Source organism: Pteropus medius, unplaced genomic scaffold (genome assembly GCF_902729225.1).
Source record: "Pteropus medius unplaced genomic scaffold, Ma_sr-lr_union100, whole genome shotgun sequence".
Taxonomy (NCBI): Eukaryota; Metazoa; Chordata; class Mammalia; order Chiroptera; family Pteropodidae; genus Pteropus; species Pteropus medius.
Window position 1 is genome coordinate 10,352,376 of NW_024353908.1, and position 14,846 is coordinate 10,367,221.

At 37.1% G+C, this 14,846-nt stretch overlaps 1 long non-coding RNA gene across 1 annotated transcript in view; it reads right to left on the bottom strand.

Moving 5' to 3' along the window:
* LOC120593806 (uncharacterized) overlaps nucleotides 1-14,846 on the bottom strand; it is a 98,260-nt gene that overhangs the window by 37,488 nt on the left and 45,926 nt on the right. Inside the window, exon 5 of the long non-coding RNA XR_005650450.1 lies at nucleotides 3,081-3,178. This is a non-coding gene — a long non-coding RNA (uncharacterized LOC120593806). The remainder of the gene's footprint in view (nucleotides 1-3,080; nucleotides 3,179-14,846) is intronic.

Below are 14,846 nucleotides of genomic sequence, written 5' to 3' on the forward strand. Positions count from 1 at the left end.
AACTCTCTCCTTTGAGACTTCACTTAATATTTCTCCCAGATGAACTTACTGCCTCACAAAAGGACTCTTTGTCTTTCAAATTTAACCGGCTCTTTGTCTAGGCTGGTATCCAGCACCACAGGAGTAAAATGTCAATGCTTTCTATTTAATCAATGTTTTATTCTTGGCTTGTATTTCAATGGTGGGGATAAAACAGCAATTCAAATGTCATTGCAGATATATTTTTTGTCCTTTTTTAATTCCTTGTCTATGTTATGTGAATCTCAATAATTTATTTTCAATCTGTACAAATCCCTTGGAGAAATGTGCTATTCATTTGCTACAAGACACAACAGCTGTGCTGACATTACACCAAACCAAGACTACCCCTCACCCAACCGAAGAAGTCATTTTACTACATTCAGGTTTTTGTTTTTTGTTTTTGTTTTAGTCAAAAATTCCAGACTTTATTGTTTCCAGAGCAGTGGTTCCCAAAGTTCATTATGTGGAACACTAATCTATAGTGATAATTTGCCTTTCCCTCCAAATAAAATAAAATAAAATGATTTCAATGGCCCAGGAGTTTGAGAAACCAAGTAACAACTCAGATCTTTTAGAAAATCAACTGTTTAGTTTAACTTTTAGCAGCTTCGTAATTTATTTGACTGTAGTAATGGTTCACAAATGTAGCCCCCAGCCCACCTTAGAACTTGTTAAAATTGCAAATTCTTGGGCCCCACCCCAGATCTACTGAACCCAAAACACTAGAACAAAGAGGAGGCTCAGCAACCTGTGGTTTCTCAAGCCTACCAAGCGAAACTGAAGTATGATCTTTTGCAGACCACTGGACCGTGGAAGATTTGTTTTGGGACCACCTTCTCATATCCTGAGGGCACTATATTCAGATCACCTGGGAAACTTTTCAGTAGGTCTGGAGGCTGCCCAAGATTCTGCATTTCTCACAAATTCCCAAGTGACATTGATATTGCAGGTCTGTGGAGCATACTCTGAGTAGTGAGACCATGAGACGCCTCCAAAGATAGAGCGTGTATGAGTGATGTGCCTGGGGAAGAATATTTGGATAGGTTCTTACCAAATAAATCATGGGCAAAGGGTTTCCTATTGCTCACCTAACCAGCTCTCTTCCAGCCATTTATGGACCTTGTTGGAGGATGGGTGGAAATGGTAGCAGATACTTCTCACCTGGCTACCTACCCCAGCAGGTATTCAAAGACAGACACATGGCAAAAGAAGTGAAGCCAGAGATTCCTGAGCATGGGAATTGTTCTTCCACTTACAAATAAAAAATTAATAGCTATGGAGTCCTGAGTAGCTTATATAACTACTGTGAGACTCAATTTCCTTACCAGTCAATTGGAAATACTAATAGCACCTGTGTTACTAGTTGTAATGAAAGTTAAGTATGACATTCTTGTAAAATACTTATTCTGTGGCACATAGTAAGTGCTTAACAAATGATGAGGAGGAGGAGGAGGAGGAGAAGGAGGAAGGGGAGGAAGATAATGATGATGATGAAAACATCTTAAAGTCAGCCTCAAAATTCAATGGGAAAAAAAGGAAATGTAAGCAGAGGTCATCTTATTTTCCCTCTATAACTAGGGAATGCAAACTATATGTTTCCATCTTGATTCTCTTCTTACAGCTTCAGGTGTCAAAATCACCTACCTAGATATACACCAGATTATTAACTATGGAGTTTGTGAATAGTGGAATTGCTAATGATCATTATTCTTTCTAGCACGACTGGAATAAAAATAGTCGTATGTAAGGATTTAAAACTTTCCCTCATCTCAGAACATTCCAAGGAAGATTTAGTATTTGCCTGGGCTCCAGGTCTTTAGTTGTGTGGATCTAGGCAATGGGTGAGGCAGCAACGTGGTAAGAAGTTACGTAGGTCTAGACCAGAAAGACCAAAGAACCACATGTGAAAGAACTGAGTTGGCAGAGACTAAAGCATGGGCAGGAGAGGAGACAAAAAAAGCCAGCAAGGGCCAGAATTTGGGGTTGCGTTTGAGAGAGAAAAGAGATTATGAAAGAGCAACCGCTGTAATAAGAGAAATAAATAGATATTTAAAGAGGGATTTACGAGTATTTTAGGGGTTATGAATTACATTTTCTGTTTCTACATCTCTTGGGGAGATTTTGGTAGAGAGCTAAATTTATTTTCATTGATTTGTGAATGTCATACTTACGACTTTGTTGACTGTGACAACACGCTGAGACTGACCTGAGGTAATTTGGTATTATTTAAATCACATGTTTCCATATTTTATAAATATAAGTATTTATTATATTTATAATTAGAAAGAATAATACCCATCTCTATTCTCTCTCTCTCTCTCTCTTCCTCTCTCCTTCTTTCCCTCTCTCTCCCTCTGTTTCTCTCTCCTAGCAAAGGAACTATTCCCTTAAAGTTTAAACATCCAGACTTATCTAAATTAGTGATTCTCAACTGGGGTAATTTCACCCCTTAGGGGACATTTGGCAAGGTCTGGAGACAATTTTGGTTGTCACAACTGTGGGTATGTTACTGGCATCTACTGGGTAAAGGCCAGATTCTGCTAAATACCCTACAATCACAGGTTAGCCCTCCACAACAAAGAATTATCGGTTCCAAAATGTTAATAGTGCCAAAGTTGAGAAACTCTGACCTAAATTATTAGAAATTTCCCTTCCTCGATTCCATCTTCTAGTGTGTGATTAGGATAATTTCTCTTATTATAATTTATACATTCCCAATAATCATAATTCTAAGGGAAACATTCCATAAATCATCACATAAGAAGGACTGACTATTCTCAGGAAACTTCCTTTCATCTTATTATTCGTCACAGTAAATAACTTTAATAAACTACCAATTTTCTCTAGAGATTTATACTACAGAAATAAACTAAGTTAACCAATAAATAAAATGTTCAGTTCTTCAACATCAATTACTTTTTAAATTTTCTTATCAGGAACAAAATGTACAGAGACTTTTATCTGACTGCATGACCAATGTTTTCCATGGAACCACTATCTTGGAGGAGCTTTTGCCCAGCATTTGAAGAGGCAGTTATGCCAAATGGAAGGAGTCTTACCTGGTTCTCCTGAGCTCAGTTCTAGGTCTGGCTGTGCCACTAATGAGTTCATGTTCTTGGGCAATTCATGTCACTTCTCTGAAGCTCAACTGCTTCATCTGTGAAATTAGTAGGAATTGGACTAAGTTTACTCTAAGGTCACTCTGGTTCACTCTAAACTCTGATGGAGAGCCTTTTCCTCCATGAGAAATATTGTTTTTCAGTTGACCTTTGAATGGCTATTGAATAAAGTTCAGGTCAGCCTCAAGCTCGAGGAAGTGTTTGTGCTATTTCTAAAAAAATAAGGAAAGAAAAGAAGGTATGGCACGTTGCCACTGTTAAGTGAATATATCTAAATGGAAATTTAGCATTTTCCTCTAGTGAGAAATATCTAGATCTAAGAATTTGAAGACCAGTAAAAAGTAGATTCCCACAGAAAACAATGAATCAAAATTAACATCTGTTGGACTTCTTTTTTTTTTTTTTTTAAGTCAGACCAACACCATATTAAACTACGGCTGGTACTTGTTCACTCCCCTATTCTCCCCCTTCCAAAAACAAGTAAAATACAAAAATTTAAACAACATAAAAACAATTTGCATTGACTTCATTGTAACAGAATGTAAACCAAAATACATCTTTGAAGTTCCCAGCACAGATGGCAGGTCCCAGCTCTCCCATGGTAGATGCTAAGCAAAAAAGTGCCTGAACCACAGGAAGTTGAGGAGACCACAAATATCTAACACCATAAAAATGGCCCAGAACTTCCACTGACAAACATGAATTTCACTAAACTGATGCATCTTTCTGAAGCCATCCATTTCTGGGTTTTCCGAGGGAAGTCCTTCTTCTACTATGAACTTGTTGGTAGATTCTAACACATCAACAATAAGACATGCTCTCTTGAGCCCCATGTTTTAGTGGGAGAGATGCGTTTGTGCTACTTTGTTGATGTCTACCACCTGGTACCCATGGTGACTTGTAGCAGGTATTTGTAAGAAAGCTGCCTGAAGCGTGAAATCATGTTAAGCAAACTTTTTTGACCTCAATGCATAGAGATACATTTTACATTTTGACCCAGTACAGATGTGCACATACACTCTCACAAAGAGTTCCCCAAAGTACCAAACTTTCTCTGATCTCTCTTGTTTGGGGTCTATATACCAGTTCCTTCTGCCCAGGTCAGCAGATCGCTGCTCCTACTCCACTCTCTCATTGCCTTATTTCTCTAGAAGATGCCTATTCATTACTCAGGCTGAGAAGCCTATTCCTCCACATTGGGTTCCACATCTTTGGTCCCTTCACAACAATAACAAAAGCTACATACAGAAAAGATGAATAAACCATGTAAGAACTGCATTTTGAATGGCCTGATTAGTCTCAGAGGATCACAGAATTTTTAAGCAAAAAGGCACCATAAAAATTATTAAGAATAGAGTTGCTATCTTATGTTTCTTATATGTCAAGGCCAAAATCTGTGTCTAAGTACTATAGTTCAATATTATAGAAATTCCAGTGGGAAACTGTCCACTTACCTGTGATAAGACTGAACAAGCAAATAAAGTTATTTTTTATGACTTTGATTAGAAAAAATAAGAAGGTCATTGATTATTACTTCAATTAGTACGGTTTGCTTTTTTTTTTAAAAAAAAAAAAAACGTCTGTCAAATTATGGAAGAACTAATTGTCAAGGGTTCTTGGTGGTTTAAAAAAAAATTTTGAGAGTCATTGATTTAGCCCAATCCCTTAAATTTTACAAATCTGGAAACTGAGCTCCAGAAAGGGTAGATTACCTTCCAAAGCCCATACAGTATATAAGGGCACAACTAGGATGAATTATCACAGCCTAAAACACAGAATTACCTTCCAAAGGCATAGACAATTTATCTCATCAATGTTATGTTATGAAGGTAATGCATGATCCAGAATCTCTGTTGACAGTCAAGTATAATAATCCAGCAAACATGAATCAAGATCTACCTGACTCAAAACTGTACAATTTTCATCAGAAACTACAAAGCTTAATTCTACACAATTCCTGACTTCAAGACCTTAGATTTAAGAGCACCTGTATTCATTCTCTTATTTAACCTACAAAACAATTCTATGGTGGTAAATGCCACATTATTATCATTTTGTAGATGAGAAAGTCCTATTGCTGGTAACATGCAAAACAATGATTCTGAGCCTGATGTCTCCAACACTGCTATATATTGCACAGCCACTTTGAGAATTCAGAGAAAGAAAATATTGATTCTGGTCTTAGATTTGTATAAGTCTTCTAGAGAATCTGGGATTTGAAGCACGTGATGGATTATAATAACAACAAAAAGAGATTCAACAAAAAGACTGTCTAAGACAGAGGGAACTAATGGGCCAAAGAGGAAGTTAAAAGAAAATTCTAGTCCTAGTCTTTGGAAGATACAGCTAGGGTCAGTCTACAGAGGGCCTTGAATGCCATTCCAGGAAGCCAGCAATTCCCAGGGAGTATTCCATAGAGCACAGTTTCTATTGGTTGTTAACATGGATTAAACACAGTGTTGTATAGCCAAATAGGACTGTAAGATACTGAATTAAAAAGGTTTGACAGGTTCTTTACTGCAGGACTGCTCAAAGCCTTGAATAGGCTAGTATGCATTATGAACATCCAAGAAGGAGATAAAATCACAGCGTTTCTAAGATTTATTTGATCACAGAATATCCATTTTATTACATTTTTTCTTTCTTAAAAAGCAATCGACAGAATAGTGTTCCATAGGTCAGTGTTCCATTGTTTCTTTGAGAAACAATGCTATTGGTGATGGGGAATAACGACGGAGCAAAACTTAGGAAAACTGACCTGACAACAGTGGTAAAGGCTTCCTAAGAGAGAGGTGAGAATGGAGACTAGAAGACCAAATAGAAGGCCAGGATAAGGGTCTTGGCTAGGGTCCATGATTACCTGAGGGTGAGTCCTTAAAGTGGAAACAGAAATTCACAAATCAATGTGTATGGTAAAAAAAAAAAAAAAAAAAAATTAAATTTAAAAATTAGATTTTTGATGGTTTTAAAGCATTATAGTTAACTTTATGTTTTAGTAGCATTATGGTTATTGCTTTTTAAAAAAATCTGTAAATACTTCATATTGAAGTATTTATGGGTAAAATGATTTACATTAAAAGAATGCAGTTTTTAAAAAGGATTAGATGAAACAAGAATGGCAAGATGTTGATAAGGTTGATGAGTTATATTATTTTCTTGGCTTTTGTGTATGTTTGCATATTTCCATAATAGAAAGCTAAAAATAAAATCAATGTGAAAGAAATTAGGAAGAAACATTCTTTACCATCTTACATTGGGTTCCCTGGAAAATTGGCTCTGAGGGGAAGATTTGCATGCAGTGCTCTTAAGATTAAACCCTGTGGGAGATCACAAGATGTAGAACTGGGCCCAAGGAGATACTGAACTGCAGTGTAGTCACAATGAAGGCCTCAGTTGCTTCTAGCTGGGATGGTCCTGAAGGTCACCTCATGTCAGAGGACAAGGCCTTTATAGACTTCTCCCTGTCCTCCCACCCATATATACATATTAGCCAGTCGCTAGATTGTGAGCGTCCTTGGAGAACAGGCATAACCTAAGACAAGACCCTCTCTGGCTGATAATTTCCAGAGAGAGACTCCTGTAGCCAGGACTCCAAACTCTCAGTGATTGAGGTAACAAGAACTTCAGTCCTCAAGGAATATCTGGGCAGCACACTCTGGTACCCATCACACTCTCCATTTCTTCATCCTTAAACATATACGATGATGACATTTTTCTCCTATTCGCATGCAGTTGACTGTGTGTGCTGTTTTGTTGGCTATCATAAAAACATTACGTATTTGCATAAAAAGGGCATGTGTTGACAAGAAATAGATCTATCGCTTTAAATTCATCTGGCAAGTGGTTTTCATTGAAATAGCAGGAAACTAATGTCCTTTTAAAACTTTATTAAAATCATCTGGATATACTCAACCTAATAAAAGCAGAGTACATGGCTGCTGGACTTCCTGTAGCTTTAGATATGGACAAAAAAGAGGCTTAAGTAATATCCTACATTTAAAATTGTGTAGAAAGATATGTTACTGAAGTAAGAAAATATGTCTTTTATAAAGTAGATTCACAAATAGCATCCCTACTCCATTTCTGTTGGCATGACCTTTTCTGTGTCTTTGACATTCTGTCCTACTTGGCCTCTTCATTCTCTGTGTGTTTATACACATCAGTGTTATTTTACTGGGGCTGCTGCTTTGTCTTGTTAAGTCTAAGACATTTCACCTCTCCAGTCTAGAAAGGTCATTTCTGAAGGAAACCTTTACAAAGAGCTGTATCACTTTGAGCTTAAGAATCATTTTGATTCTCTCTTCCAGAAAAAGCAAGGTGACCCTTCATCATAATTGTATCCTACTTAATCTAGCTGTTTTAATGATTAATTACAAATGGGAGCTCTGAGAGGTGGGAGGCAGCCATATTTAATGAAGTCAGTCAGGTGGCCAGGCCTCTTTCTGGGGCATTGTGAACTTTTACTAACTTTTGGCAAAAAAGGTTGTTGAGTTACCTTAGAAAAACACTACCACTGTTCATTAAGGATATAAATGCATGTAAATTCACAAAAATGCACATCTCCCCAAAAAATCCAATATGCAACCTCAATTATATTTGATTCCAGGGCTTTGAAATGCAAAGGAAAACACTGAACACAGTGGGGTAACACTCCTTTGCAACAGAGAACTAAAAGGAAGTCTTGAATAGCATTACTCTGGCCAACATACACAGTTTAACATTACTTTTTGAACCTATGGCCATGTGTATTAAAGATGAATATCTTGAATATGTGAAAAATTAATGTCCCATAGCTCTTACAGCCATTGTTTCTTTGTGAAATGGAGTGTGCAAAATGTCTTTTAAAAATGCAAACTTTTGGTGAATAGATTGCTTCTCTTCTTTTGGCTTGTGCTACTAGTTGGAAAGGCCCCTAAAGGAGCATTAAGCAAATGAGCAAATAGTTATAAAAGAGCTAACCAAACTCAAAGAAATATGGAGATGGAAGTGAGGGGATGAGGGAGACCAATTTTCATCCCTTTGTGAAACAAATAGAATGTCTCTTCTCCTATTTTCTTTTCTTGGTCTTTTATAAATGTAAAGGCTCATTGCTTTTTCTTGGTTAACAAATTGAGTTTTAAACAAAGAAGGCTGCTTTCGAAGGCCAGGAAGAGCTAAGCAAGGAGGAAGGAGTTGGCCTGGGAGCTCTGTGAGTTATCAGGTAAATGTTATATCTGGAGTCAGAACTAAGATAACCAAGGCTTATAAGGCTTTGGATCAATTTAATTTTGATAAATGACCAGTTTGGTAAATATTATTTACATTACTACATAAGTCGCGTCTGTTGCATTTGTGTTTGAACAACCCGCATAGTCTGCTATGAAATAGCTTCTCCGGTACTCCCCACTGGCTGGCTTTCCCCACTGTTAGCTCACAATTAGAAGGATAATTAGTAATGAGGGAGCTTTGCTTTTGAACTGAAAATGAAAACATGAGCAAACAGCTCAATAATCTAGCAGCAATTCTTGAACCATAAGACCTCAAAACTATATTCCTAATAATCTACGAAGGTTGTGGTCTTACATTTAAAATTTTGTTTCTGCTTTTTTAAATGGCATTCTTAAACAAATATTATAGGATTTAAAAAGAAATTTTTTTTTCAAGTATAGTCTTATCTCTATAGTACACTGTTTTTGTTTTTTACATTTTCTTCCACTCTTTATCCACATATATTCTTTTATTCATTCATTCTACAAGTGTTTATTAAGCACTTAATATGTGTCAGTTAGTGGTTTAGGCCAGAAATCAGCAAATGTTTTTCATAGTGAGCCACCGAGTAAAAGATTTAAGCTTTGAAGTCCACACGGTCTCTGTTATGGGGCAAAACAGCCATAGACAATATGTAAACAAAACTAGTGGTGTTCTAATAAAACTTTATTCACAAAACAGGCAGTGGGTCAGATTTGATCAGCTGGCCACAGTTTGACAAAACCTGCCGCAAGGCCATGTAGGCACAGAGATAAACTAAATAGATAAAGTCTCATTGAACATACAGTGCAAATAGAGGAGGCGGGTAATAAACAGCAAACAGATAATTTCAGAGAGTAACTAGTACAATAAAGAAAAAATATATTTCTCATTTTAGAAACATAGTATACCTTCAGTTTGGTACTCTGCTCTACTCAGTATTTTTTGTGAGTATTTTCTACGCAGTAACACAATCTTCATATTTACTAATGTTCTTGGTGTAATTGGTATCCTGTATTTTACTTAATCTTTCCTCTATGTTGTACTAAATCTAATTTCTGAGCATATGAATCAAGGAAACAAATAAATCAAGGTATTGCTCTTATAATAAACTTTTTCTAAATTCTTTGTTTCTGCTTTGGATAGAGAAACCCAGAAATTCCAGATCAGGAAAAAAAAAAAAATTCTAGATCAGTGCAAGTGAGGAAGGTGACTATAAAAAGTGTTTGCCCTGTGCTAAGAAAATTTTTGTTAGTTTCAGGTATCCTATATTTCCAGGTCATCCTGAAAATCAGGATCCAGACGGCTAGATTGTTCTGAAGGAAGGGAGCAGACAAATGAGAACCTCACATTTCCTGTTTGCGGCCTGTGTTTTGTTGCTAGGCAACAGCCCCTCAAGCCTGAGTCCATTAAGAACAAAATCACTCAGAGAAAAATGCTCATGTTCAAATCTATCAAGCACTGATCGAGTGCTTATTGGATGCAAAGCACAGTACATGTTACATAAGGCTGTTATGAAAGTCCCTTCTTTCCAGGTAGAGACAGGGTCCTGGAAAGCTAGGACAGATTCAAGGCCATAAGAAGACTATGTCAAATAATAGAATGTATGGGAGGTAAACCCTTGCTCCCCTCTGCTCAGTGTTCCCATAGAAAAAGGGCTTTACACCACGTGCCCCAAGAAAAAAAAATGCATAGGAGCAATACTTCTCTTTAAAAAGAACTTGCTCCTCTTTTGCTCTTTCCCTTAGGAAGAAGAGTAACCTCTCTGGTAGGTGGGATTGAAGAAGCAAAGGGGTCTTTTTCAGGTATTGATAATGACAAACATATATTAGAGTGTCTATGTGCCAGACACCACCATTTTCATTTATTTAACCCTATGAGGTAGTACTATTATCATTCCTATCTTATAGATAAGAAGACTGAGTCACAGAAAACTTATGAGACTTGCTTTGCTCCTTGGCTAATAAATCACATGGCCAGATTTATTCATACAATCTAACTCCAGGATCTGTGCTCTTAGTTTCTCTGCTCTACGATTTACCTGAGAAGTGACAGTGTTCTGCTCAGTTCTTCCATGATGTAAGCATTCCTGGGTCAAGGCAGGGTCCAGGCTTTGCTCATACCCTCTGTGTCCTTGGTGAAGGCACAAGAACAATTTTGATGTGCAGATGGGCAGATTTCCTTTGGTTAGGTATACCAATCACTACATTTGGCAGAGGTGGGCAAAGAAGCCAACCCATGTTCTTAAAATCGGCAATGTCTTAGAGGGAAAAGAACATGATTAATTCTCATTCTAAAATCCCAATAAAATACAGGTATGAATAATAGCAGTAGTAAAAAGTAGCTAACAAAAATTATGATTCAGCAGTGCTTTAGATATGTATTATTTCTTTGCACCTTGACCACAATCTCAGATGAGTAGGTACTATGTGTTATGGAAGATGAAGGAGGGATTATTGAGTGAAAGAATGAATAAATTATTAGATTTTAGGTTGTCGGACAGGCTTCTGATCAATAAAAGGGTAATGGCTATTTTATTGACTACATGCTATATTAATAGGCAAACCAACATTTGATTGCAATGGTCTTTGATGTTAACATCAAATAATTCTGCTTTTCACAGTCACTCACAATAGTCGATATTCAATGTTGTTTAAGAGCACTCACAGGTCAAAAGAACTCAGTGGTAATGGTCAGCAAATAGAATGAGATTAGGTTAAGACATTTTATTTGAAAATATCTTCGATCTCTTCACTTTTTCCCATCCTTTTTGGCATTGCGCTAGACAAGCCACCATCATCTCTCACTTGTTCTACTGAAACAGCTCCCACATTGTCAACCACATGTTTTCTTGTTCATGTCAAATTTTCTCCAAAACACAGGAGCATGACTTACATAAAAGTCATTCTCCTGTATAGGACATTTAATATCTTCCAATTTTTCTTAGGATGAAGACCAAAATTCTCAACACACTCTTCAAAGATCTGTAAGGTCAGGCCCTCAACTACCTTTCCAGTCCCACCTCCTACATTTCCCATTTCTGCACCCACGATGTAGCCACACTGGTCTGGTTCAATTCCTTGGCTATCCCATACTCCTTCCTGACCTAATTATTATCCCCTTTCCCTAAAACATCCCTCCCAATACCAGTTTTCACATTCAAAACCAAAGTTATCCTTCAGACTTCAACTTACATGTTGCTTCCTCAGAATTTCTTCCCTGCCAGCCCAGAGTAGGAGGTCTCTCTGTTAGAGGTTCTTACGCAATCTTGTCCACATATGTCACAGGACTTATCTTAGTTTACATTTTTCTTGGTTTTTGTAGTTACTTATTTTTGTCCGACTTCCTCAAAATAAAGATAAATGAGAGCAAGATCCAAGTCCATCTTGCTCACTGCTCTATTCTCAGTGTCTAGCACAGTGCCTGGCACATACTCATCCAGTATATATCATTGAATCGGGGTCAGTGAACATGGCTGTGTAATGCCCAGCTCCAGGGGCACCACCCACACAGACAATGATATCAATGGTGTTGCTTGGAAATGTGTAACTCAGCAGCCTTTTATTGAGTGAAACAATGAATAAATGAATAAGTAGATGAGTAAATGAAACCATTGGTGTGGCATTGCCTTATTGGGGAAAACCATATTTGCTGTCCACTATTTCTTAAAAACTACAAAATCTCATGTGGTTATACATGTCTTGCATATATGTCTCACAGAAGCAGTTATTTTGGCGTTTTATGTGTTCTGAACGAGATCTCTTTTGCCCTTATTTGAATTCCACATATACTTTTTTCATAATCTTAAACTTGGTCTACAACCCTCCGGGTGTCAGTACAAAGTCCTACTTTGGCTTTTTAACTGTAGAGGGACCTCATTTTTCACTTGCAGGTGAAAAAGAGCTGAAGCTGCATTTCATTTGTGAGTCGAAGTACATTTTTAATGTAGTATTTTTATGCAATGCGGCCCCTGAGTAATATCTGCAATGTATTATAATATGCTGGTAAAATATATATAATCATCAGAGGAAGAAAAAAGTGACATCCAAAAGAAGGCGCTGAGAGATGAATTAGCTGGCACAGGGGACTTCTAATAACTAAGTGCCTGTTGGAAATAACAAATCTTAGCCATGATGCCAGTCTCCAAGTCTTGCCACACATCTACATTCTGTTAGGGCTTCAAGCTTCCCTGCAACAGAAATCAAGCAATGATTACTACTAATAACACTTTTTAAGGAATTTCTAAAGAGCAGTGGATTAAAATATAAAATGGGAACTCTTCTGCACTCATATAGGTTGGGTGAAACATGGTTTCTTAGAACCAAGAATTGCTGTATCATCCCCAATACTGCCACCATTTCACCTTGTAATTCATATTCTTGCATTTCCAAAAGAGGCTATAAGCTCCCAGAGGACAAAACCTATGTCTTGAATTTGTTTTTTTATCTAACTTACATATGTTCGGCCGTGCCTTGCACATACAGGGTTTGCAGGTCTTGATATTCATAGGATTACAATGAAATTATTAAGGCATATGGTTTAATTAAACCAGACTTAAAATCCATACTGCCTCTCAAACATCACTACATTGATTTTTCAAACTAAGAACAGAACATTGATTTGGGCAAGAGTCTCATCTGGACTTAACCTGTGAGATGATAAATGCTTTGATTTACCACCTGGGAACCCCTTCAGGAATGAAAGACTTAGTGTCCCAGAGGCTGAGAGTGATGCCAGAAGGCTACCTTTGGTTGTCAGCCCCCTTTGGGAAAAGAATGCTGAGGAGAGCTGACTCTCCCTTCTGAGGCCAAGCTCAGCCAATAACCAATGGATAAAGGCTCGGTCCCATCTCTCCAACTCAGGACAATGTTGCATGTTTACCCCAGTTTCAAAGCTTCCCATGGGGTCAGCTGTGGCCTTTGCTGAGAATGTAACACAGGCCAGCTTCTCTCTCTGCCCCATCCTACCTCCATCTCGCTCCTATTCATAGGTATTGATCCTAATAGGAATCCCTGATAAACCTTCTAAATACTAATATTTGTCCCAGAGTCTGTTTCCCATGGAACACAATCTATAACCCATGCCTCTATGTTTTCCTCCCCATTAGAACAGCCTAGTAACAAACGATATTATCATTTGAGAAGGGGGTTGGGTCTCGATAGTGGCTGTGGCAGAGGCTTAGACTCATACCATTTATGTAATAACATAGAAGGACTCTCCTAGCCAGCAATAACAGACAGCATTTTCCTTCGTTGCATGGGAATGCTGCTCCCAAAACAACATTAGGAATTTAGGAAATTATGGTGGTAAAACAAGCACACACTTAATTATGGACAGTGTCAGAGTTCTTGCATTTTTTAATTGACCTCAAGAAAACTATTTTTCTTTAATGCCTGGTTGTTGTTTGTTTATATCTAATTCCCCAAAATATGCACTAACAAGACAATCCTTTAAGAAATCTCCAAGGCCCAGAGGATTAAAAAATACATTTTCCCTATGATAATAAAATATGACTATTGATGACACTCCAATGTAATTCGATCAAATAATTCATTATAACTATTGATGAGGCTCTTTCTTGTACTAAAATCAGCAAACTGCAGGCTAGGGGAGGAATCCAGTGCATAGTGTGTGGAACCCAGCCACATTCATTCATTTACAGATTGTTTATGGCTGCTTTTCCACTACAATGGCAGAATTAAGTAGTTGTGACAGAGACTGCAAGGCCTAAAAAATCTAACTAACATTCTTACATTTTGGCCCTTCATAGAAATATTTGCTGACTTCTGCTATAGTATAGTAATGTTTAGTGATCGCAATACAGTATTAAATGAAATAAGAAAATTTTATTCAAAGTAACACTCTATGTGTATGTGTACACACACACACACACACACACATTATCTCTGGTCATTGAGATTAAAGATGAATTTTTGCTTTTTTTGTTGCTTTTTATATTTTCTGTAAGAAACATGCATTAGTTTTTAATAAAAAATTTCTATTTATTATATAATTTGCATTTTTTCTTCAAAACCATTTAAAATTTTGTCATTAGCTAGCTGTCTATAAGAAATAAATTTATTTTCTAAATTTCAGTTAGAAAGCAGCTCTGAATGTGTGCATACTGAAGGATTTGTTTCATAATCCTACCCATGTCTAAGGAAAATATGTAAACAATGCAACTCAGAGCAGCTTGTACAGCTACTGGATTAAGCATCCAGTTGGCCATCAGAAGTTTTAAAAAACAGAAGCAACTTCACCACCCTAGGTCTTTTTTGTAACAGCTGGCTCCATTTGGTAAGCTTGTACATATTACGTTAAGAAGTATAGTTTATTCAGCCTCTGGTTCGCAATGTTTTTTAAAGTCTCCGATAGATGTAGAAAACCAGCCTTCATTTTCCCAGAACAGACCATTTCTGGACTATAGAAATGACAAAGTGGTCATTAATTATAGTTATATAGCTAACCGTTTTTGAGCAA